Below are 27,977 nucleotides of genomic sequence, written 5' to 3'. Positions count from 1 at the left end.
AGTAAATTTTTACCAAGTATTAGAATTGTTTTTTTTTTAGAGTTTTATTTTTTGTAAAAAAAACTGTCAATTCGATTTTTTTCAAAATTTTATCGAATATTGAAAACAATATTTCTTATAAGATAAAATTAGATTGAAAAAAATATTTCAAGTTTTTGAAAAGATATTTGAGTCAAAAATCAATTTTCACCAACTTTTATAAATTTTATTTTAGGTTTTTATTTTTTGTAAAAAAACTGTGAATTCGATTTTTTTCAAACTTTAACTGAATGTTGACAACAATATTTTTTGAAAGATTAAAGTAAATCAAAGCCAATATCTCAAAGTTTTGAAAAGATATTTGAGTCGAAAATCAATTTTTACCAACTTTTATTAATTTTTTTTTAGGTTTTTATTTTTTGTAAAAAAAATGACAATTCGATTTTTCTCAAAATTTTTCAAAATGTTGAAAACAATATTCTTCATAAGATAAAATAAGGTTGAATCCTAAATTTTAAGTTTTTGAAAAGATATTTGAATCGATATTCAATTTTTACCAACTTTGAGTAATGTTTTTTTTTAGATTTTTATTTTTTATAAAAAAAAACTGTTGATTACATTTTCTCAAAATTTTATCAGGTATCAAAAACATTATTATTCGTTGCACACAATTGTTTTGGAGATGAAATCATATTTCCGTCGTAAAATTTTGGAGGTGACAAATTTTTTTTTCAGTTTTATTGATTTAAATATAAAAAAAACCGTTATATTAATTTTTTTCAAAAAATATACTTGTTTGGTATCACGTTACAATATATTATATAAAATTTAATTCAAGTCTCTAGCATTTTTGGTTCGTAAGATATTTAGGGTTAACCAAAATTTTCACCTTTTTTTCAAACTGCTATGCTATGGTAAAAAAACCACCCACTCAATTTTCTTGAGAGCCCTTTCTGCATCTTTCTGCCTTATTATCTGTATAACAAAATTTATTTGAAATCTATATCTATTCTGGTTCTTGAGCTATGGAGGACGAAAAAAACGTCGCGAACGTACGGACGTACGGACGTACGAACGTACGTACACACGCATGCAAAGACATCTTTCTAAAAATCTTTTATTTCGACTCTAGGGACCTTGAAACGTCGAGAAATGTCAAAATTTTCAATTTGACAAATCGGACCCATTACAATAACTTCCTATGGAAAGTTAAAAATGTTTACATCATTTTAGAGAAAGTATGATTTATAGCACTTGATATGTATAGCATTTGATAGGGTTTGGCATCATACTATCTTGTCAAAAATGCCTGCTTTCATGAATCCATCCATCAATGGATTAGTTATTACCTCTCGGATCGTTCAATACAAGTAGTATTGATTGGGTTCAAGTCTTAAAACCACAAAATAAATGATGGTTTGCTCCAGGGCTCTGTTCTATCTTCAACAGTCTTTCTAATTTGTATCAAGATCTCCTTTTTGCACAGCAACTTCTAATCCAATAACATTGTTTTACTGACGATAGTAGCACAAGATTTTCAAATTCGTTTTTAGTTAATATGATAAGCTCATTGAATTCTGACCTAAACAGCATTGTTCAATGGGGATTTAAAAACCGCGTGGAATTTAATGCTTCCAAAACACAATGCTGTCTTGTATCGTTAAAGTGAGATGTACCCCTTTTGCCATTATACATAGATAGCGCTTACATCAATGAAACTGAAGACCTTGATATTCTCGGTATGTGTGTCACCAACCTTCTCTTGTAAAGCAACCACATACGCGATGTCACCAAAAATGCCGCAGGATGTTTGTGTTTTTTTAAGGCGATGAATACTTCAATGTATGGGCTGGTGCTCCTTCAACTTACTTAAGCTTCTTGGACAGTATTGAACGTAGAGCATTTAAATTGATTGGTGATAATATCATCGTAGATTAAAACACGTCGTAAAATTTCTTGTCTCACCTTTTTTTAAAATTATTTTAATAGTTTATGCTCTAGAGAAATAGCCAATTGCATCCCTCCCCTCAAATAATTCAACCGAAATACTCTCTCTTCTAGAAATGGTCATCAGTATGCCCTAGAGCCCTACTTCGGGCGTACTGTCAAGTACAGAGATTTGTTCCTTAGCCGTACTACGCAAATGTGGAATGCCTAAGCACACCCGGTCTTTCCCAGTCATTTCAATATTAAGGAATTCAAAACTAATGTGTTGCGACACCTCCTTTAAAACCCTCTCTTCCGTTCCTAATGCTCAGAGTGTGTATAGTATATGCATAATAAAGGTAGTAATATTCCCTTGAGTGTGTTCTAAATGTAAAAGAAAAGAAAGATGGCCAACATTTGTAGCGCAAAAAACTACAAAGTTATTTAAGTACGCTAGTTTCTTGATCAAGAAACGGTATAACGGGACATGTAACTCCCTCCCTTAAGAGATAATTTGTTTCTATTTTTGAGGAACTCTCTTCACTTCAAAACTAATCGTATTGAGTTAATGGATATGACCCGCAATATATTTTGAATTATTTATTTTTTTTCTAAGAAAACAAAATTTGTATTTTTCTTCCTTAAACTTTGTTGCCAAAAGTACCACTTTTAACTGAGGACTGGACCAGGAACATAATATGAATCGGAAATTAAGCGCTATTCCAAAAACTTAGCACAATTTAAAAAAATTTTGACCAATGGATTTTTGATTTTTGTAACTTTAGTAATCCCTTGAATTATTTTCATTAAATTTGTGTCTAAGAAAAATAGCAAATATTAAAGTTCTTAAGAAGAAACCATGAATAAAAGATTAATCTATAGTTGGTGCAGTTTTAGAGAATCTCCTTTTTTTCAGGATCGGGAAAACAATACTGATATTACATTCATCGGGCATGATTGACCATTTCTTACAGATAAGTTGTGCATGCTTCTTACCAACTTATCTCCAGCTGCTTTAAAGAGCTCGGCATTCAAGCCATCCGGTCCAGCGGCTTTATTGAACTTCAGCTTAGATATGGCAATCTTTACTTCGTCTAAGTCGGGAGGACGGGATTGTTGGCTTTCGTCTTCTATATTGAATGGATTATCCTGCCTAACAGCGGAATTCAGTTCGTCGTCGCCGTTATACATTATGCAAAACTGATCCTTCCATATCCTCAGCATTGACCGCGGTTCCACTGTGATGTTTCCACTTTCGTCTTTGCGGCTGCTTGAAACCCAGCACATCAGGGGCGGCTTCCCTGATTGCATCTTGGCAATGTTGCCACTGGTTCTCGATACATTGTGTTAACGGCAGAGAACTTCGAGAGAGGTTACTTGTAACTCGGTCGGAAAAGGATTTCGCGATCGCCTGCGATAGTAGCCGTTCGACTTTGTACCTTCTCCCAGCACCTCCCTGTTTTGCCTTGGGTCTGGAAATCCGAAGTGCTACCTTGGCTACAAGGAGGTAGTGGTCCTAGTGGATGTTAGCTCCTAGAAAAGGTCGTTCATCCATGATGCTGGAAGCGTGTCTGGCGTCGATCACAATATGATCAATCTGGTTGACGGTAGATTGATCTGAAGAAGTCCAAGTTCCTTTGTGGATGTTGTGGTGTGGAAAACGCGTACTGGCTACCATGACGTTTCGCCCCACAGCAAAGTCTATGAGCCTGAATCCGTTGTCGGAAGTGTTGTCGTGCAGGCTGTTCTTCCGGATTATTCCACCAAAGATGTCTTCCCTTCCTATTTTGGCATTAAAATCGCCCAGGACTGTTTTAATATCGTAGCTATGACACTAATAATATGTTTTGTTTAAGAGCTCGAAGAACATATCTTTGGTGTTAACGTCTTTCTCTTCTGTGGGGGCATGCGCGCATATCAGGCTAATATTGCCGAATTTAGCCTTGCTGCGTATGGTCATGAAGCGCTCATTGATGCACCTATAGTTCAAGACTTCTTGACTAAGTCTGGCTCCAATGACGAAGCCGCATCCAAATAAGCGCTGTTGGTTTTCGTGTTAGCAGTCACCATAGTAAATATCGTAGTTTTTCATCCTCTTTTTGCCCGGCCCATCCCATCGTATTTTCTGGATGGCGGTGATGTCTGCCTTATAGCGGTCTAGGGCCTCCGCTAATTCTTCGGCGGCGCGTGGTCTGTTAAGAGACCTAACATTCAACGTGCATATCCGAAGTTCTTTGTCCTTAATTCGTTCGCGTTGGTTGTCAACAGTAAATCCGTCCGTATCCGAGGCTTGTTGGTGCTTTGCAACTAAAGGTATTTTTTACGTGGCCAGGAAGTCACCCCGATGGCACAACCCTCAACCTGGAGGGCCAGATCCTCAGTATAACTCCAAGGAAGGGGAGCCGGATAAACCGCTCCTTACAGGCCTGGGCTCCGAATATGCCGAAGAAGCCCTATAAGGTGTTCACTAAGTAGTTTAACCTTATACTGGAACTGTAGACATCACCGTTGATTCCATCTCGAGAATTCGTCCGCTGCCGCCTGGATAAGGAAAGGTGCCTTAGTGGAAACACCTCTCCCCCTCTCTCGTTTGCTGCCCCCAACAACTTCCCACTGGGGTTGGAACCCAATCTCCAGTTGAGGTGCTATAGGCACCCGATGTTTACCACGGGGAGGTGAGAGTAGGAGTTGGTAGACAGAGGTTGGTTTTGAGAAAAACCTGTGGACGCTTGTGTCCTCTTGAATGCATATGTCTACCATTTGAACATCTCAAGCGATTCATCCCATGTAAAAACAGAGTCTTCCACATACTACAGCCTATAGTCTCTTAAGCACTATTCACATGAGCACGACAAGCGAATGAACGAATATTCGTCGATTTTGACATTTCTTTTACATGAGAGTTTTTAATTCGTAGCGATCACGAATGAGGTTTGACTTTGACTTTGTTTTTTTTTTGTGTTTATCATTATTTTTGAAAAGAAACGATTGAGAAAACGCGGTCGAAGCTATAGATGTTTAAATAAAAGTTATTGATGTCCTTGTTAATAAGCAAAACAAGAAAAAGATTTCATGTGCATTCATTTCCTAACCGTTAACCGTTCTTTAAACTCCTGGAATTATTTTATATATTTATGATACTCATTTGAATTTTATTATTAATTTAATTTCCTTTACCTTTTTATCGATATTTTTTCAAGGAGCCACATCCGAACTCCATACACCACCGAAACCAAAACAAGATTGATTTTTTTAGGTTAAGTACGCGCGATTATTTTATTCGTTGCGAGTGTGGATAATGTGGAACGCGAATAAAGTTTGACAGTTCGTATCAACTCCAAATTTTTCATGACGAATAAATTTGTTTTCTAAATTTATTAATATATGATATTGAAAAGTAAAAGTATACATCCTCAATCAAATAGAAACTATACTGGTATAATTTGGTTAAGAATTTGTGTGGAAATATGTCTTCAAACGAATATAAACTCACATTTTGAAATTCATTCGTCGTTCGTTAGTCGCGCTCATGTGAATACTGCTTTACAAAGATTATCATTCTAGGTTTTGACTCGCGGAGTACATTCATTATGGATACCATCTTACTTCTTCTTTGGCGGGCATTATATGTTAAATCTTTGTTGATACTTATTTTTGTTCCTTTAAGTTTCTTCACCTTTCGTAAAAAGCTGTTGCTCGGGACTTCAATTTGAAAACAATTACTGCAGTGCAGTGGTGCGTTTTAGTAATTTACTCTGTGCGCGGATTCAATTTCAGTGTTGTTTTCATTTCCGTCGAGTAGTCCAGCGCATACGGTTTTGGATTTTTCAACCGGGTCGATGTGAAGATCAGTAGGCAAATGTACTACTACGTTGTCTTCGACGCTTTTTTGAATGAGTCGGTCAATTGGTGTCTCGATTATTTTATTCCAATTTTTGAGGAAGCAACTTTAGTAGATAACTCGTCTTGTTTTGTTTTTAAGGGCAGACAAGTCGATATAGGGTAATTGAAAGTCAGCTTTCGAAACAAGTTCTGAGGCGAGCTTAAAATTGTTTCCGCTAGGATTTCCTTCATCTGGTCAACACTGATTTCTGACATTTCCTCTGGAATTTTAGATTGACCTCTTTTTTGATTATTAAAATGAACGGGGAAAGTTTTCTCACGTTCTCTTTAGTTCATAAGTAGGGATATATATAAGTTTTCATAAGGAATTTTTGAATTTCTTTTTGAAGATATCGACTATTTTAAAGTTTTTGTACAGAGCCTTTTTAAGGCGAACCACTTTGACAGATAGCAAAATGTCAATCTAGAACTTTATTTATTCTTGCTAGTATTTTGAACATTTACAATTTAGTTTTTTTGTCTATAATAAGACCCAGATAAGACTCGTCTTAGAACTTAAATAGGAAACTTTTAGTACAGAGAGGGTAAACATATGGAATTTTGTATTTCCTCGAAAAAAGGACTAATTCGATTTTGTGCTTTGTGACACCACAGTTTATCAAATGCGTTCTATAAGAGTTCTTTTAGAGTGTTAAGATGCTTTTCTGAAACTGTTATAGCAACGTCAATAGAAATGCATACAATGAAGAGATTCAAAACTTTCAGTATTTTTCTTATAATTTTTGTTTAATAAATTTGTTTTCGTCAAACTTTTGAAAGTAAGTTAACTAATTCAGATTATACTTGCTTCACTATACCATCAGAAGAAAGATGGGCTTTCCATCCAGAACTAATAGAAATCTATCATAACTCTGCCCCAACTTTATTTAAAAAGATAAATAAAGCTTTCATTTCAATAAGAAGCAAAGTGCAAACATTTGATGCAACAAACAACAAAGTTTCAATTTTCAAAAACATGTACCTTGTCTTAAAGTTCATAAGTTCCCATTAGTTTTCTTTACAAAAGAATTTCAAAATCTATATATACCTCCCATTATATAACAAACTTCTAACACTTTTCATAAAGGCAATGAACTTTTTTCTTATTTTAATTCTGCATCCTCAGCCTCCAGCCCCTCCTCCCAGTCCAAGCCCAACTTGAAAACTACTATAGAACCAATTTTACTTGATTGAACAAAATATGTATACTACAGCAATCTTGTTATGTAAAAGAATTTCTTGATGTCCATGTCCAACAAAAATGGGTTTTTGAAAACTCCTTGAAAGTGTTATACTGGATGTACTCGCATAGGTAAGGTACAACGTACCTTTTTATAGCTACATAGATGCTGTTATTTTACTTTATTGGTAAGCAAAGAACAAGCCCGATTGTTTTCTTCGTTCTTCGTATAGTTGCAAGTCAAATATGTTTGATAAAAGTGTTTTTGCTGATCTCGAAGTAGGTATAAGGTACTCTCCTTTTACATAACAAAACAACATCTTACATAACGTCATCGTAGACGTTGTCGTTGCCTTACAATCGTTATAGGTATAAGGTAGGAGGAAGGTTTACAGGTACAAGATAGGTATAGGTATTAATAAAACACACAACAAGCTCTGAAGAGCAACATAAACCAATTCTTCTCAGCTTCATAGAACATAGAAGAAAGTTATAGTCAAATTGGCAAAGTTAAGGTTTACTTTGACTGCACAGCAAGTGGATAAGGAATTAAGGATACCATCACCTCTCTAAGCCCCCGCCGCGTGCCACCCACCCGCGCAACTTACCATTTATCCGCCAAAAAGGTAAACGACGACGACAACAAACAAGAGAGTTATAGATACGTGCACAAAATAAACCTGTATATATGGATATTGTTGCTTATGCATCTCCCCTCAAGCTCCAGTTCTAACAACACTCTTCGGCCACGCCCCCCACCCACCGACCCTTTCTTTAACTACATACTCCTTACTAAAAATGGCACTGAAAACTTTATACACACAAAACAAAAGTAATTTTAAATTGAATAGTTTTCTTGGAAATTAGTTTATGTAGGGTAAGTCAATGCAATGTCAAAGGATTTGCAAAATAACAAAAGCCATTGCATGAACAAAAGAACTTGACTTCTTGGCTTCTTAGATCGGCATCGTATATGAAGGTTGAAGGTAAAGGTGGATGGTGGATATGTACTACTACTAACTAAGCTAAGACACAAAAAACGGAAGGCGGACATCGACACAAAAGGTTCACAAAGTAATTGGTTTTTCGTTTTCGTGATGAACTGTCATAAAAGTCCTTTTTACCAATTGCAAGTCCCGAGTCCCATTTTCCATTTTCCATGTCCCATCATCATTGTTGTTGTCGTCGTCAAATAAAGACCAACAATACTTACGACGACGACAACTTTCTTTCGACCGTTATAAGTCGGGTCGCTCTCGCTACTTTCTTGCTAATTAATGATTGTTATGGGCAAAACGGGCGCATTTTGTCAGCAAAGAGGCTAAAGGTATGTATAGCTAAATTTTGTTGAATGGGAATTATTAAGAAATAGATTATTCTTGAGTTTTTCACACTTTCTTATGGAACTTTATTAACAGGAAAGTGGAACCGGCAAGACTGACTTTGACTAACGATATTGTATTGGCTTTGACATCAGACCAAAAGTTTTATAGAATGTATGTTGCCTTAAAATTAAACAAAAAAAATAAGGTCGTTTGCTTGATAAATGCAAAAAGCGAAGCGATGGACGTTTTAATTTCCATTTATACAGATTTTTTGTTGGTCTTTTAGCTTGGTCGAAATAAAATGTAAATTCAAAAACACTGCTTTGAAAAGAGGTAAACTTCGACGGACGACAGGCACGTTGTATGTTAAACAAGTGGAAGAAATAATACCACGACGGGACGTGACCCTTGGATCATCTGTGAATTTAGCAGATTGAAGTCATGAAGAATTAGTTGATACAATTACAAGTTTTGATACTTCTAACCAACTTTAATTTAACTATGGGACGAAATTAATCGATGAAAAGAGTTGTTTTTCCGTAGTAAGAGCAATTTCGATAACAATTTTAAATTTTGTTTAGGAACACGTTTTCGAAATTGGTCATCATTTACCGAAATATTGGTGACCCACAAAATAAATCAATTGAAATATTGGAAGAAAATAAAAACTCTATGTTTAAGTTTTACTTCCTCTTTCATTGATGTTGGTTTTATTTTTTAATCAATCCAATCTAAGAATATTTGTTCTTTTCAACGGAGACGTTTCAATATTTAAAAGTACTCACCACGATTTGACTGATCTTTGATTAATGTGATAACATGAATTCACCACATTTAATTCCATTGCATACCATTAGGCATTATACAATTTAAGAAAGATCTCATTGCATTACCTGAAGGAGTTAAACTGTCAAATCCTCGTTCGTCGTCGTCGTCGGTTGATTTAAAGGTAAAATATAGTTGGGAAATTAAATTGAAATACAAATATTAAGGCTTAAAATCGCATTTCAAAAATATTTTTACAAAGTAACACGCTGTCAGGAATTTGTATTAATTCTGTGTGTATTAATTTGCGAAACAATACTTTTTAAAAGTTTAAGTTGTCCTGTATTCGAAGCTGACCTTAATTTTTGTTTTCTAGAGCATCGGGTTTTTACAGTCTTCAACTAAAATATGAAACGGTATTTTAGAGGCTAAGTTAATGCGCAACATATATCTTAACAAAAATTGTAAGATGATTCTGCAAGTACAAATCTTCGTCTTCCAGATACAGTTTAAATCATTTAGGTATCGTACTCTTTGCAAATTCTCATAGGTTATTGGTATTTATTTGAAGTCAAACATTGATAGTTTCATCAAAGTTTAAGCTTTGAAAAACAAGTTTTGTAGTTAACATTATGTGATGATTTATAAATCACACAAACTGAATTAAAAGTATTTTTCACCTCGAATATTTTATGAAAAAAAATCATCTTACCTCTTTGATAATTTTATGCAACGAGGAATAATATTTTTGAAATCAAGTAATATTTTAAGAAAAATAAGTAACATTAAAGTATGATACAAAAATTAAAAAAGAAAATATTATCAAACATTTTTTTTATATAAGAAATAAAAACTTTCAAAGATGCTACTAGAACTGGTAAGAATTCTTTTTTCACTAAAAATCTCGGAAACAAAACCAGATATTGAAATTAAATCTATTTTATCATTTGGAAAATATTGTTGCTAACATTAAGTAAATTTTTTTAAGAAAAATTCAATTGGCATTTTTTATAAATATGAAAACTTACTAAAACAACTAAAAACTTATAAGAAATGGGCTTAGGTTCATGTATTATGAGAACAATGAAAGGTATTAACTTCAATTTTTTCCATTTCGCACAAAATGTTGTTATTAATATTTCGTTGAACATTTTTTAAAATATGTGTAAAAACTTGCATTAAAAAATTGTTTTTGACAGCGGATTCGTTACAAGAACAAAACATTGTTTCAAACCATTTTTCCTTTTTCAGTTGAAAACCGTTTTAGCGCCAATGGTTTAGATTTTAGAGTTTCTTTTAGATTTTTGTTAGACATGTGAAATCTAACAACTAATAAAAGTTTTTCGGAATGAATTACTCTAAATATTTCAACGGAATATTGAACAAAGGAATTACAGATTTGGAAAATTTTCACCAAATGTATGTTTAAAAAAAGCTTTTATATGAACTTAGATAGCCTCAAAAAGTGTTTATATATGTATTTTATTTTATTTTTTAAGTGATTTCCACAAAAACTTGCCGTCGCACACTAATATAAATTCGGATTCTCATTAAGGCTTAAAAAATTTCGAAATTTGACTACCATTAACATAACCTTGTCGACCAGTGGTATTAAAAACAAGTTTAATATATTTTAAAGTTGGCAGTTTAATCATATATCTGTTTTTACTCTTACTTATACTTTTGAGAAATGTTTTCAACAATTAATTTTGTTCGCGGATATTCCTTAATTTTACAAGAGTAATTTTTGCAATGAAAAATGCTTCTCAAATTACCATTTGGATTCGCTATAAAAACTGTAGGCACCCTCCATTTCTTACATCACATACACAAAGGAATATTTAAGATTTTAAAGTCACTATGCCCTGCCATTTTACAAGCAGTAGTGCCCGCAAATTTGTGTTTAGATTTGATATAATACAAATACAAAATTTACTAACCTGGCTTTGAGTTTCTTACGTTCTTAGTTTTACTTTAATTACATAATTCAGAAACAATATTCAAAAATTATAGTAATTTTGTACACATAAATTCGTAATATTTTAATTTTTTTGTCATTAAATTTAAATGTTTCTATTTAGTATTTAGCGAGTATTATTCAATTTTGAGTAATGTCGTAGTCTATCTATCTAAGGACAAATATTATTGTTAATATCCTATTTGTAAAAAATAAATTTGGAAAAAAACTCAAGAACACCAAATCGACACCCACCATCTTTTCATCGATTTCAAGGCCGCATATATGACAGCATCTACAGGGACGAGCTGTATAGAGCCATGTCTAGTTTTGGCATCCCTGCCAAACTCATCCGTTTGTGCAGGATGACCATGGAGAATTCACGCTGCTCCATAAAGGTTGGAAACAACTTAACAGAACCTTTTGGTGTCAAAAAAGGCTTTAGACAAGGTGATGCGCTGTCATGCGACTTTTTTAACATCGTGCTTGAAAGAATAGTGCAGAGCTCACACGTCAACACTAGAGGCACTATCTTTCAAAAGTCTGTCCAATTAATGGCATATGCTGATGACATTGACATAATCGGAAGAACTCAGCGTGATGTCAATGGGGCTTTTGTGAGTATTGAGGCAGAAGCGGCAAAAATGGGTTTGACGGTTAATAAGGGCAAAACAAAGTACATGCTGTCGTCTAGAAAGGACATACAACACCGACGTTTTGGTCAACACTTCACAATCGACAGACGTAACTTTGACTTTAACGCTGTAAACGCAGAAAACAACACCAGCGCTGAGATCAAACGCAGAATAACTCTTGCTAACTGCTGTCTCTTTGGACTAAGAAAGTAATTGAGTGGTAAAGTCCTCTCTCGAGGGACCAAAGTGTTGCTATATAAGACCCTTATCATCCCCGTCCTGCTATACGGTGCAGAAGCATGGACCATGACAAAAGCGGATGAAAGCACCTTGGGTCGCTTCGAGAGAAAAGTTCTTCGTGTGATCAACGGTCCCGTATGCATCGAAGGGGAGTGGAGGAGACTTTCCGGCCCGGAAAGTCTTCGAATCCGCACCCACAGGACAGCGCAGTAAAGGAAGACCGCGGATCAGGTGGCGCGCACAAGTGGAAGGTGACCTCACCCAACTTTGAGCGCGAAACTGGAGACATCTAGCTAGGGACCGAGCTAGATGGAGAAGTTTGTTGGGTGAGGCCCTAGTTCACACAGGACTGTAGGGCCACCTTAAGTAAGTAAGTAAGTAAATTTATAAACAATTTCATTTGAAATCCTAGTAACAAAAATTTAATTAACCAACAAATAGGTGTTTTTTCAAATGTATGTATAAATTGGTTACAACATTGCATAATAACATCAACCTTTCCAAAGTCATGGAAGAAAGTTAGTGCTGTGCCTATTGCCATAAACAGTAAGTGATTTTAGGCCAATAGGTATTTTTGAGTCTCTTATTAATAGTTAAATAGATTTTTGAGCACTTATCCTTTCATAACCTTTTATTTTCTGGCCAATCTTTTGTTTGGTCTTAATAAGTTGTTCTACTGCACTGGCAAAAATACTGGAAGATGTAAGACAGGACTATCGTAAAAATATGTTGGAAGATCTGTTTGGTTTAAAAAACTCTGCAGTAAAATAACTCCAAAGCTATCTTTCTGACAGACTTCAGAGGGTTGTCAGTAATAAAATATTTGTCAACTTCTTGCTTTACAACAGAGTGTTCCACAGGTACCAATCTTAGGTTCTATTTTTAACTTTCCATAGGAAAGTGTAATGGGTTCGATTTGTCAAATTAAAAATTTTGACATTTTTCGGCGTTTCAAGGTCCCCTGTCTGTGCGTGCGTGTGTACGTACGTTCGTAAGTCCGTACAATCGAGACGTTTTTTCTTTGTCCATAGCTCAAGAACCAGAAGAGATATCGACTTCAAATAAATTTTGTTATACAGATAATGAGGCAGAATGCTGCAGAAAGGGGTCTCAAGAAAATTGCATCGGTGGAGGTTTAAAAAATGTTAAAATTTTGGTTAACCCTAAATATCTTACGAACCAATGACGCAAGAGACTTGAATAAAATTGTATTTAATAGATGGTAACGTGATAAATAAATGGCATGATGGTTAGTGCGTTGACTTTTACTAAGACATTTACCGATGGAGGCAATTGACATTTACAACATACTCTTCAATAATGCACTGAATAATGCATATTATCCAGTACATTGCAAGACCGCTGTGGTTCATCGTCTTCCGAAAAATGGAAAGGACAACTCCAACCCGTCAAATCTTCGGTCGATAAGTCTTCTTCCGAGCATCAGCAAAGTTTTCGAAAAGATCATTAATAGGGCAATAATTCCCGATAAACAGTTCGGGTTCAAGGCGGGTCATGACACAATTCATGCTGCGTCTAAACTCGTTTCTGATATCCAATAGAATAAATCAAAACAACAATGCACAGGTGCAGTTCTGGTTGAAAAAGGAAAAAGGCCTTTGACACTGTATGGTTAGAGGGTCTTTATCTAAAACTGAGCAGGCTTGGCATAAGCAAGCCATTGTTGTTATACTGTATGATATGCTTACCGGTAGAAAGTTTGTTGTCAAAAGTGGCAATGTAATTTCTACCACAACATTCTCAATTAAAAATGGCAGGCTCTGACCAGGGCCAGAGGAGCCTTCGCTCTGACGAAACGGCTGTTTTTAGCAGTCGGCTTGACCCCAGAGAGAAGGTTATTTGCTACATGGCCTTCATACGGCCGATAATCATTTATGGTTGTCCTGTGTGGTTCAACGCTGCCCCTTCCCATATGGAGAAGTTTTAGGTGTTCGAGCGGCAGTGTTTACGATGCTGTACCGGCTCATATCGAACAGCCGAATCTTCTTATGTACATAACTACTCTCGAATCAACGGAATTGACAATTTCGTGTTAAACTCATTCGAAGTCACATTGCAAGAGCTATGTCTTCGACCAACAATTTAATTTTCGGGGCGTTCTATCCGAACGACGAGTATTTTGAGAGTGCACGTTTGAGCGGCTTCATTCCCCCAGAGGCATTCCTCTTTTTAGATAGATGCGGTCTGATGCAGGATAGATTGGCAGTTCCGGTAATCTACCACGTCAGACGAAGAACCGTGGATAGGCGACTCCTGTACAATCGGGACGTTATAGCACAAGGCGGAGCAGAGCTCCTTCGGTTCAGTAGGGCTGTGTCCGAACGGGACCGAACTGATAGGGTGAAGCAGGAGAACCAGTTTTGGTGGTTTTAATCGGCACTTGATAGTGGGTAGTCGGGATGGGGTTTCAAGCCTTGACCGGCTTACATACTTGTTTAATAGTATTAGGGTTTAGTTTTAAGTAGAATGGGCAAAATATACAAAAAAAAAAGACAACAAAATATGAAAAACAAAAATGTTAGATAGTTACATTTGCTGCTGTGGTTGTTCTAGTTTTAAGTAGTTTATAGGTAGAATAGGTAGTTTAAGTTAGTTTTAAGTTTTATTTCAGGACCTAATTTTAAGTAGTTTATAAGTAAAAATAAAAAAGAATATTGATATTAGTTTTTTTTTCAAATTGTCTAATAAATACAAAAATAAATAAAATTTAAATGTAGTAAAATAGATCTTAGGGCCGCAAGGCATTAGTTTTAAGTGTTATAGTTTAACTTAGAGTGTCCGTATGGGACCATTAAGTTAGTTGTAAGTTATGGATAATTAGGCTAATTTTATGAATTTTTGTCTAGCTTTACGATAGGTTTAAGAATGAATTAATAAAAATAAATCAAAAAAAAAAAGTGCGTTGGACTATCATGCGAGAGGTCTTGGGTTCGATCCCTGTCTGTACCACCCAAAGTTTCATTCACATCTAGAAAATTTTACGAATACAAAATAATGTTTTTAACATGTGGTTAAATTTTGAGAAAAATCTAATTGACGGCTTTTTTACAAAAAATAAAAACCTAAAAATATAATAAAAGTTGGTAAAAATTGATTTGAGACTCAAATATCTTTTCGAAACTCTGAGTAATGGCTTTAAACTACTATTATGTTTTAAAAAATACTGTCGTTAATACTCAATAAAATTTTGAGGAAAATCGAATTGACAGTTTTTTTACAAAAAAAAACTAACAAAAAATTTACTTACGACTCAAAAATTAAAAATATTGTCTTCAAACTCTTTATTTCACAGAAAATATTGTTTTCGATGTTAAGTAGTATTTGTTATAAAAATCCAACAGATTGTTTTTTTATAAAAAAAAAACTAAATCTACAAGAAATACTACGCAAATTTGATAAAGTAAAAAGTGATGTTCGTTCCCCGCTATCTCTCAAAATAATGTCATTCATCCAATTTGTACAAAATTAAGAAATGCTACTAAAATTGGTTTTCGACTAAAAATCGGTTTAACAAAACTATATTTTTAAACTAATCTATTTCATTATATGAAAAATATTGTTGGTAATTTAAAAACTTGGAAAAATAATTCAACTTTTTTAACCAAACACGAAAACCTACAAACAAATAGACCGACGGGATGGGAAGTTATCAGTGTGGGTCGCATCCCAGCCTCTTTTTATGTTTGTGTTATGCATGTTCATTTACAACTTTCCATATATGTATTTCCAAACATTCCGCTGTACACATCTATGCTGATGATGTTCAATTGTACATTATAGAGAAACTTCTATTTATATTTAAACGAGGACCTATGAAGTATCAGTAAACGGTCTTTTTCAAATGGGTTTAAACTTAATTCCAAAAAGTCTGAAGTCATCCCAATAACTAAAAGGACATTATAACCCTGTAAAAAGTCTAGGCTTTGCTTTAAATAGTAACCTATGTATATCAGGTAGGTTATTTTGGTGTCTTCGAAGTCATAGACGACTGCAAGCTTTAATCCAGTGGATACTATACGACGAAAACGGCTTGTTAAAAATCTGTACTAACATCTCATAACATACTCAGAAGAAGTTTATCCTAGTATTGGTTTTTATCGCAAAGTAAAATTCAAATAGACTTTAATGACTCGATTCATTCACGCGACTTCGTAGATACGAACATATTTCACAGTACGACAGATCCTTTTAGGGAAATACATTAAGTCAACATATTGATTCAAGAAACTGTATATTTTTTCATAATCTGTTAACTACTAAGACTTCACTGTACTTGTATGAAAAACTTAATTTTGTTCATTAAGAACATTAAGCATTATTCCATTACGTCATCAGTACCTTAATTCGTCTCGTTTAGTTTTTATTTATGCTATTAAATTATGGAATTCTTTTATGTGGCGGATCAATCTTTAATGCCAATCGCTTCAAGATTGCAATTTTTCATCATTTCTCCTCTCTTAGGATATCTCCAATAAACTTTACCCATTTTTGTATCTTTCCTTTTTGTAAATCAAAAATGTTGTTAACCTAATTTTTAGCTTTAAGATATTGAACTTGATTTATATATATTTGAAAAATAAAATTCATATTTGTATTAATACTTTTTAGCTTGTATCAAAGCACTATAAGAGATTTTATATTTTAATCTTAATGTACAAATAAATGTAAAATAAATTGAAATGAAATAAATTCAAAGAATTTTTCAAGTCAATCACATGCCTACAAATATAATTAATAAAAACTACAACTTTGATTTCTATTACGAATCCAAAAATGTGTAATTTTTTCTGGTTGCCGTAGTCTTATAATTTGTAAAATAAATAAATAACTGTTTTTCCTGCGACGTGTTAAGTAAACGGCTTGAGACTAAGTAGCATGGCCAAATTGTTGTTTTGGCAGTACTTGATATTCTGTTATGTGATTAACTAAATAGTTTTAACTATTTTTTTTTAAATCGTACCTATATTGCTAAGTAACTTTATAGGCCGATAGCTAAATGGATTTGTTTTGGGTTTCCCAAGTTTTGGTATGGCAACTGCTTTTGCTTTTTTAAATTGATTTGGAAAATAGTTTAAAGTTAAGAATGCATTTAATAAAAAAGTTAAAAGAATCAACCCTTTCCTTGAAAGTTCCTAAGATATTTGTTACCTTATTTTGTTAATTCCAACGGCTCTATTAGTTTTAGTTGTTCTATTTATGTCTCTATTTATGTTCTCGGTGTTGTAAGGCATCTAGTTAAAAGATGCGATTCTGCTAAATCTATTTCATTGATTATCACTCAATTGAGCAATAATTACATTTTTTTCATAAAAGCAAGATGCAAGTAAATACAAACTTTTCATCTTGGTTGTTAACTTTAACTTTGAATGCTTTTAAGAAATAATTGTACCTACTTTCCAAAAGGGTTTGGGCCCCTTTTTAAAAAAGAAGAAAGCAATACATTCCATCTTTCATTTCTATGGACAAGGATTTAATTTTTAATTTACTTATTTAGTTTTATAATAGATCTGTCTATATCTTATCCAATATCTTCTAGCTGTGTTTCTTAAACGTATAGAACTAAAATTTTGTTGGATAAGGGAATATCTGAGTTTTTCGTAAAAGTTTTCTTAGAAACAAATTTCTCAATTCCATCATTAATAATTTCGACAAAGTTTTGTAAGTACATATCAAATTGATAAGTTTGAATAAATTCATTTAACATTAAACATGTGCAATATACAGATTTCAATTAGCAGCTAAGAATATATATCTTTTCTAAAAATTAAACATAGAAGTTGTTCCTTAAAACTGATGCCTGCACTGGTAAATGATCTGAACTTAAAGCTGTGAGTGTGATAGGTTGAGTAAAATATTCATTTTTGTTTGTAAGAAATCCAAAACTGATGGATTTTTATTTCGGTCGGTTGGTAGGGCTTACAGGGCTTATTAAATAATTATGATTCTGTGTAGTCATAATATTATTCAAAATATTACACCAAGAATTTTCTCTTGAACAGTTCCACGGCTGATGTCTGTAGGTAAGATCACAACCTGTCAAAACATTTTCTTTGATACGCATCAGCTTTTAAAATATCTTTTGTAAACATGATTTTTTCTTCTGAATTAGTATTTTTACCAGAAAAATAAACAGAAAATATATCAAGAAATATGATTTCGGTTGTTTGAACCCTTAAGCCAACACATTCAATAATTCCTAAAATCAATGTTTTTACCATTTGTTTTTTTTTTTATTTTTTTTTTATCCGATGGAAATCTTCAAAAGACACTCGGTAAGAATCGATACCGAGTAGTGTGAGACTCTTACCGCACTAAAGCCACCGGTGAATCAGGACCAATCTATGAAAGATCGACAAATGATTTTTATTTCTTAATTTTTAAATCGCATTGGGGAAGTTTAAGGTTATAACACTTTCCCGTAGCTTTTAGCCCATCAGCTCATGAGGCTTGGTTCTTCTTAATCTCCGAACATTGTCTCGTACATTTAATACGGTCTCCATTTCAGAGTTAGTATGACTTTGCAGTCGCTGATTGTGTGATACAGCGTGTTTCTTAACCACTTCTGTAACCATTTCAATTTGAAGGTCACGATGTAGATCGCTATTTCTTACATACCAAGGGGCGTTTATTATTCCACGAAGGACCTTGCTTTGGAATTTTTGGATAGGTTCAGCATTTGTTTTCTTTGTACAGCCCCATAGTTGGGTGCCATATGTCCAAACGGGTTTCAATACTTGCTTATATAACATTAGTTTGTTCTGGATAGATTGGTCAGAGTTCTTTCCTATTAAGTTTCCTTCAAGTTTAGTTCTTCTCTTTTCTTTTTGATGTGTTCTTTCCATTTAAGCTTTGCATTAAAATGCATTCCAAGGTATTTGGCGGTATTGTAGTAAGGTACTTCTGTATTGTTTATAAAAATTGGAACACTGTTTATGTATTTGTTTGTAAAGTTTATATGCGTCGATTTTGTTTCGTTTAATTTGATACGCCATTTGTGCGTCCAATCACTAACTTTATCGACTGCATTTTGCAATTTTTGTGTAGCCTTCGTAACGGATTTATCTGGCACCAATATTGCAGTATCATCAGCAAAGGTGGCCATGATAGCGTAGATGTCCACTGGAATATCCCCTGTATATAACAGATACAGGGTTGGTCCTAATACACTTCCTTGTGGTACACCGGCTTCAATTTTCTTAAGTTCCGAGTAATTTTGGTCGTACCGTACTCTAAAGAGTCGGTTCGTAACGTAGGATTTCAGTTTTTCTTAGTACTGCCTGGGGAAGTCCCTATGCAGTTTGTACTCAAGTCCCAAGTGCCAAACCTTGTCAAAAGCTTGAGCAACATCTAAGAATACAGACGAGCATACTTGTTTTTCTTCAAGTGCCTTTTCCACAACATCCGTAATTCGATGCACTTGGTCTATCGTGGAATGTTTATTTCTAAATCCAAACTGATGGCTCGGAATTAGTCTTCTTTCTTCAATTATTTTGCTAAGCCTTTTCAGTAGCAGTTTTTCAAAGACTTTTGCCATGATTGGTATAAGCGATATTGGTCTGTAAGATGTAACTTCTGTTGGTGGCTTACCTTGTTTAGGTATAACAATGACTTCTGCAATTCTCCAATGATGTGGCACATAATTAGTTTAAGGCATGCGTTTATTATAAATTGGAGTTTCTTGAAGGCTATAAAAGGCATTTCTTTCAGAACCTGAGCAGTTATAAGATCGTACCCTGGTGATTTTTTGTTTGACCATTTGTTGACAACTTTTTTTCCCCAAATTGCTACTTCTACTCCCATGTCACATTCTCTATAACGTCTATAGCAGCTATAATTCATATGAGATACAATTATTTCAGACTCAAGCCATGTTTCTGTAAGAAAAGCTGTGTCAACATTGTTGCGAACCAAGAAATCAAACAATTCAAATTTTTTAAATATTCTTTATACATATTATTTTAATGCTGACATAGTTATAACATTAAATTGGTCAGCATTTGATTACAGACATAGATTTAGTTTTGGCATCATTTCATTCAATAGTTAAGAAAATATGGTAATTTGGTAAAATATAGTAATGTGGTTTTGTGATTATTTTATAGTAATTTCTAATTCTAAAAGAGGAATATATAATTTTTAGAGAAAGTTTGTTTAAAATTGGCACAAGATGTACCTAATGTTTTTAAATCAAATCCTGCATTTAGTTCTTGCTTCATTCCGTCCTTCTACAAAATACGTATTTCCTACCTTCCCCAAGATTTGCTCCTAAAAATATGTTCAAACATATAATACACTTATCCATATTCCCAGAAAAAGGGATTTCGATTTCTTGATTTTAAAGCGATGAAAGTTTTATTTTCTTTATACAAAATCAGAGTATTATGTAGGATTGTAGAAAAAAGGTATCCTGGAGTAATATTTCTTCATAACAAATAAATGCATTTTTCATTCTTAATAAATGAGTCTTAGTCAAACGTTTGAATGACATATTGATGCTTTACTTGGACAAAATAAAAAAGAATATTAAAATTCTCAAGACTTCCAAGAACTAGCGCTTGCAGTATAGAGAAACCAACCATCATCAGCAGATAAGGATATTAGCTGACATATACTACACAATATATAAATTCACCATTATCGATGTATTTTTTAAAGTATATATGTATGTCTATGTATACTCGTATATATAGGTACTCGTATATATACTTGAAATAGTCATATTGTAGTTATGTAAATTTCTATATAAATTCTTGAATTTTCTATCTGAATGATGCGGTGCATTCTTTTGTGGCTATAAAGATAAGGTAATGCTCCTTAGAGAATAAAAATCTGCATAATAGATGATGCATTCTAAAGTATTTCTGGTCGATGATGAAGCTGCCACGTTCTACCACAGAAATAACTAAAGTGTTATTGGGTTTCTTCCGTTCCAACTCGACTCGATTCGAATGCATTCAACTCGACTGTACGAGACTGTAGTGTATACATTCAGACTTTACCCGCAAGGATTTCCGCCATTACTTTTCCATATTACAGCCATTATGCAGATATCGAAGAAGAGTGTACTCCCAATGTATAGTTTAAGGTAGTTCCTGTTCTCTATGGTTGCTATAGATCCTTACATACATATATCCATCCATCCATCGATTGCAAGATACTCCTTTTTGCTGCTAAACTTTATCCCAATAATATGTATAAATGTATCTTTCTATATCCACGGTAAAGAAAAAATATCTATAATGTTGATAGGGGAGCGAAGGAAGGTACTCAACTCATAGGTTCCTACTGGGAAGCTTTAAGATATTATTTTCTTGGCAAAAAGAACCAAACCATTAAAAAAGATATAAAAACTAAAACTTCACAGCAGTTGTATTCAACATTTAAGAAAAAAGAAATTATACACAAAATTTTGTTCCTGCTGGTGTTGACGATGTTGATGGTACGAATACATAGTTTTTGTAAAAATATAAAAATTGATTCTAGTGTTTTCTGAAGACTATACAGATGTAAGTAGGGAAGGTATGTATTTTTGTTAAAAGAACAAAGTTCATAGAGTCAGTAAGTTCCCCCTAACTTTTCTTCTTTTGGTTATTATCCAAAGCTGATGCTGTGCATTGGTGAAATATGGGGGAAGGTATCTGTTCTAGGACACTTCTATATCTATAGCAGGGTTACAAAAGCTCTATACGAACATGAAGACAGTTTTATTTTCTTAATTGGACAATATGAGCACTGAGCAGATCGTGTAAAGGTATTAAGTTAAAAGAGCCAGAACGAACACTATAGCATAAAGTTATCTATATATCGTTATATTTTATAAGCTGGTTTGTTTTTGACAGTTTGAACTTATAACGTATTATTATATGTTTGATAACGAAAGCGGAAGGAAACTGGTAAAAGTAAACAAATGATGCTTCTTAGTGGAAATAAGAAACAAAAAAACACTACCAAGACTTTGATTTTATATTTTTCTTCGGAATCCTTAGCACCTCATTTGTAAGAAAAAAACAAAAATAAAATAGCTCAATAACAAAATCTTAAATCTTATGATAAAGAAATTAGAAGCTAGAAGTATCTTATGAGCTTTAAGAAATACATTTTATCATCACTATATATCCTTGCACTGTGTTCGGAAATGACTTTTTTTAAATGTGGAGATCTAAAAATAATCGCTTTAAAGGTTGTTTCACAATGATAGGCTGAAGTTAGACTTTCTTAAAGCAAGAATTCAAGAGAAACCTTTAAATTCTTTGTTAAAAACAAGTCAATGTGTTCACAGGAAAAAATTGAAAACATAGGATTAGATTTTTTAAGATAGTAATACAAAAAAAGAGGCTGGGATTAGACCCACACTGATAAATTCCCATCCCGTCTGTCGATTTGTCTTGCTTAAAACTTTGTAGGTTTTCTCGTTGGGTTAAGTAAGTTGTCAGTTGAATTATTCTTCAAAAATTTCAAATTACCAACAATATTTTTCATATTAAGAAATAGTTTAGTTTGATTAAATATATTTTGATTAAATATAGTTTTGTTAAATATATTTTTAGTCAAAATAAATTTTTACCAATTTAAGGGAACCGAACATCAATTTTTATCAATTTTGCGTAGGTACTATTAGTTTTACTTGTAGATTTTACTTTTTTATGAAAAAACGGACTGTTGGATTTTTATAAAAAAAAAACTACTGAATATCGAAAACAATAATTTCTGTGAAATAAAAAGATTGAAGACTATATTTTTTATTTTTGAAAAGCAATTTGAGTCGAAAGTAAATTTTTACTAACTTTTAGTAATGTTTTTTTAGGTTTTTATTTTTTATAGGAAAAATGTCAATTAAATTTTTCTCAAAATTTTACTGAATAATAACAACACATTTTTTAAAAGATGAAAGGAGTTTAAAGCCACCATCACAAAGCTTTGAAAAGATATTTGAGTCGAAAATCGATTATTACCAACTTTTATGTTTAGGTTTTTATTTTTTGTAAAAAAAACTGTCAATTTGATTTTTCTCAAAATTTTACTGAATGTTGACAACAAATTTTTTTAAAAGATAACATAAGTTTAAAGCCACCATCACAAAGCTTTAAAAAGATTATTGACTTGAAATTCAATTTTTACCAACTTTGAGTAATATTTTTTTGGGTGTTTATTTTTTATAAAAAAAAAATATCAATTCGATTTTTCCCAAAATCTTACCAGATATTTAAAATTTTATTTTTCGTTGCACAAAATTGTTTTAGAGATAAAATCATTTGTGTTCGTAAAATTTTCGCTGTGACAATTTTGTTTTCAGTGTTTGAATTATAAAAAAAAAACCGTCAATTGAATTTTTTTGAAAAAATGTACATGTTTTGGTATCACGTTACAATATATTATATAAAATTTCATTTAAGTCTCTAGCGTTTTTGGTTCATGAGATATTGAACCTTTTTGAAAGAAATTTTTTACCTTTTTGAAACTACAATGGTACAAAAATCAGCCACGAAATTTTCTTGAGAGAACTTTCTGCATCTTTCTGCCTTATTATCTGTATAACAAAATTTATTGGAAGTCTATATCCCTTCTAGTTCTTGAGCTATGGATGACGAAAAAGACGTAGCGAACGTACGGACGTACACGTACAGTGTACACGTACACACGCACGCACAGGCATCTATCTAAAAATCTTGTATTTCGACTCTAGGGACCTTGAAACATCGAGAAATGTCAACATTTTCAATTTGACCTTTAGGACCCATTACAATAACTTCCTATGGGAAGTTAATAAGTTGGAGAAAAAGTAAAGGGAATGAAACCCTCTTGCTATAACTTACTTAAGGAGGCGCTACAGTTCTGTCTTCATAGTGCTCGGTACCTAGATAGATATCTACCGTTGCGCACTCCAAGTTGATAACGTCTAGTGCGTTGTCTTGCGGGTGTAGATTAGAAGATTTTCCGGGCAGGGATATTGGTTCCAGGCGCTCTAGATGACACAGCCATGTCAGTGGTTGCACTCTTATCCTTATATCTAGATCTTCGTAGCTGTACAGCCCGTAAAGTTCGTCGTTCCATCTTCTCCTCTACTCACCTTCTATGCATATGAGAACGTAGATTTCGCGAAGAACTTTTCTCTCGAAACGGCTTAAGGTGCTTTTATCCGCGTTGTCATAGTTCATGCTTCTGTACGGTATAGCAGGACGGCGATGATGAGGATCTTATATAGCGATACATTGTTCGCTCGAGAAAGGGTTTTGCTACTCAATTGCTTTCTTATCCCAAAGGAACAGCGATTAGCAAGAGTAATCCCAAATTTGATTTCAGCGCTTCTGCTGTTTTCTGTGTGTATAGAGGAGCCTATGTAGACATAGTCCTTAACTACCTCAAAGTTACGTCTGTCGATATTTTCGTTTTGGCATTTTCCAGTTTTTTAACGGACTTTTAAAAGATAGTGCCTCTAGTGTTGGCATGGGAGCTCTGCACTATTCTTTTAAGTGCGGTGTTAAAGAAATCGCATGACAGTGATCACCTTGTCTAATGCTTTTTTGGGCACCGAAAGGTTCGGTTAATTTGTTTTCAACCGTTATGGAGCAGCACGAATTCTCCGTATTCATCCTGTACAAACGGACGACCTAGGAAGTGATGCCGAAACTAGACATGGCTCTATACAGCTAGTCCCTGTCGATGTTAAGTAGGCCAATCCCTTTATAGTTGGCACAGTTTAGAGGGTCTCCTATGTCCTGTTTCGGGCGAATAATATACAGGTAAGATTCATCGGGCATGATTTTTTCCTACCATATCTTACAGATAAGTTAATGCAAGCTCCTAACCAAATAATCACCAGCTGCTTTTAAAGCTATAGGCATTCAAGAAATTCGTCCGACGGCTTTGTTAGACTTCAGCTAAGATATGGCAATCTTTACTTTGTCTAAGTCGGGTTAACGGGATTGTTTACTTTCGTCGTCTATTTCAATGGATCAGCATCCTTTTTTTTATAATTAGCATAGCATGGATAGGAGCTGTCGGTGTACATTGGTTTTAAATTTCTAAACATTGCAATGACAGGGAAAGATAGAGCGTGGCAACGCGTTCCACATTCGCGTAGTACGGCTAAAAAAAGAATCTCTGTACTTCATAGTACGGTCGAAGTTGGGCTCAAGGGTAAACTGATGGGCATTCCTAGAATCGCGGTTATTACGGTTAAATTGTTTAAGGGGAGGAATGCAACTGACTATTTCACCAGAGCATAGTCCGTTAAAATAACGGTAAAATAGGGTGAGGTAAGAAATCTCCCGTCGATGTTCGAGTGATGTAAACGAGTTGATGATGTTAATGTCACCAATCATTTTAAAAGCTCTTTTTTGAAAACTGTATCCAAGAGGCTTTAATAAGTTACTGGAGCACCAGCCCAGAGATGAGAGTTATGTATATTCAAGTTCCTGATGTATTTAGGTTTTGTAGATTGTAGCCAGATCAGTCGGAGATAAAAATTTCTTGCAACGTCTCAAAAAATTAGACATCTTGCGGCATTTTTGGCGATATCGCGGATGTGATCGCTCCACAAAAGGTGGTTGCTGATGCACATTCCGAGGATGTGCAGATTTTCTGTTTCGTTGATGCAAGTGCCACTCATAGATAGTGTCAAAGGGGCTTATCTCGCTTTAACGATGCAAGACAGCATTGCGTTTTCGAAGCATTAAATTCCTTACGATTTTTTATTCCCCATTATAAAATGCTGTGTAGTTCCGAATTTAACGAGCTAATCATATTTTGCCGTTGCAGTTCCACATCCGAAGAGGAGGGTTGTGAGTCTGGAAATGAATATGAAAAGCTAAAAGTGCTATCGTTAGCGAAACAATGTATTGGATTAGAAGTAGCAGACAGGAGATCATTTATAAAAATGAGGAAGAGAGTCGGAGACAAAACTCCCCAGGGCTCAGTTTTTTTTTACATTAGCGTTTATTTTATGAGATTCAGATTTGAATCCGTCCAAAAAAACTTGTATTGAACGGTTCTAAAGAAAACTTCTTATCCAACGAAGAAGAGATTCGTCGATACCGAAAGCACGCATTTTCGATAAGAGAGCAAGATGCCAGACTTTATCAAATGCCTTTGAAATATCAAGTGCAATAATCTTACTTTCTCAAAAACGATGTAAAGATCTGTTCCACTGTTCGGTGCCTGACGGTGAAATTCGGTTAGTCGTAGCTGTTATACATTTGGCAGAATTGGTATTTCCATATCCTCAGAATTGATTGCGGGTCCACTATACTTTCGCCTTCGCAGCCAACCTGCACATAAAACTTTGGAAGTTCGTTTCTGCTTTTGAACCTGTCAATAGTCTCATGGTCTCTTTCAATTATAAACATTACTCATCAAACCATGAATTTCTTGTTGGTGGCTGTTTGAATCCCAACACGTCAGAAGCGGCTTTTCATAACACACTATTTCTTAGAAGACTGGACCAAAGTTTCCTTAATCCGACTTAGAAATGCTTAATTTTTGGATTTTTGCTATTCAATGTAATTTCAATTTAATATGTAGAATAATGTTCTAATGGTTTCGGTTCAAAAAGTCCGCAAACATACAATATAAGCTCAATTATAGACCCAAATTAAAAAACTGAGATCGACGAAATCAATTGCCACTTTTTGTCGTACAGAGATATTTACCTTTATTTGAATTTTAAGAATTTGTTTGTAAACATTTAGCAGCCCTCAGTCGTTTGTATTAATTACTTCGATATTCGAAGAAATGAGTTCTAAATGAAAAAAGTAAAACAAAATGAAGATGAATGAGCCTTTTATCGCACTTTGCTTAAATTCTACACAAAGAATATCTCTTAGAAGAGCCGTAAAAGCAATAAGAACTGTTAATTAAATTCTGAGAAATAACCTACATACATTTCTTTTTCCCTTTTTCTTAAAAAGTCAAATGTAATTTAAAATTATTTAAATTTTTCGAAATGAGATTTTTTTTCCAGTCAAGTAAAGTAAAGGAAAATCGTTGTTTTTTCCGTCCTCTATACATTCTCGCGCTAAACGCTAAATGCTAAATGCTCACTCACTCTTAGCTAAAACACGACTTGATTGGTTTTATTGTTTCGATGATTTTCAAAATGGGCACAGAACACATCAACAAAAACAACAAAAATAAGAACAAACAAAAATTCCTTTTTTTCCCCTGTATTTTGAATCCCTCTCGTTGCTGTTGTTGTTTTATATATAATCAAAAAACAAAATGTGGACACTTCTTGGGCGCCATCTAACAGCAGCTATTACTGCTAGTATTTGTGTGCAAAGTTTTGAGCTCTTTAGCCATAGTCATAGAAATTGATTCTAATTTCGGACAAAAGCAAATGATAGCTGGTTTGGTTTTTATTATTTCAATGTCGATGTCGATGTCGAGGGGGATTTTCTAAGAGATAAAAACTGCAACCATCAGTATATATAGTTAAGTCTTAAGTGGTGGCGTGAAGCCCGACGACGACGACTATGAACAAGATAAATAGCAAGTATATTCAATTTGTTTGGCCCTAAATGTGCGATGTTAACGTTTTATCCAATCTTGTTTTATGACTGCTATCTACTTTCTATGAGTCTTCCCTTCTTACTTACAGCGAGAAGGAACAGATATTTATGACTAATTTATTGTTTCATGATTGGACTAATTTCTATTTATCGTGAGAAAAATATAATTTTATCAGCGTCAGTGGCCATGTTTTTGGTGTGTGTGGTCACGAAGGCTTCCGCTAACCACGCAACTTCGAGCTATCACTATCGTATCCTAGACTAGAATAGATAAAGATTCATAAGTTCTTGCTGCTTTTTCAAAGCTCAAAGTACCCTTTTTTGGTATAGGAGGTGTATATATTTTTGTATTGTTGTGCTCATAGATAATTTTATTTCATTTTTTGGGGGAATCAGCTGATTAATAATTTCCGTGTTCAATACAAAACACGATATCGTGCATTGAGTGCTCGTATATGGAAGGGAATGTAGCGTAAGAAGAGTTTCAAAAACTCCGCCAGTAATAGAAGTGTTTACATGCACCCGAAAAATAAAATATATCAGAATAATTTATCAAAGTAC

The sequence above is a fragment of the Eupeodes corollae genome, chromosome 1 (assembly GCF_945859685.1).
Source record: "Eupeodes corollae chromosome 1, idEupCoro1.1, whole genome shotgun sequence".
In the NCBI taxonomy this organism is placed as follows: Eukaryota; Metazoa; Arthropoda; class Insecta; order Diptera; family Syrphidae; genus Eupeodes; species Eupeodes corollae.
This window is presented reverse-complemented; position numbering follows the sequence as displayed.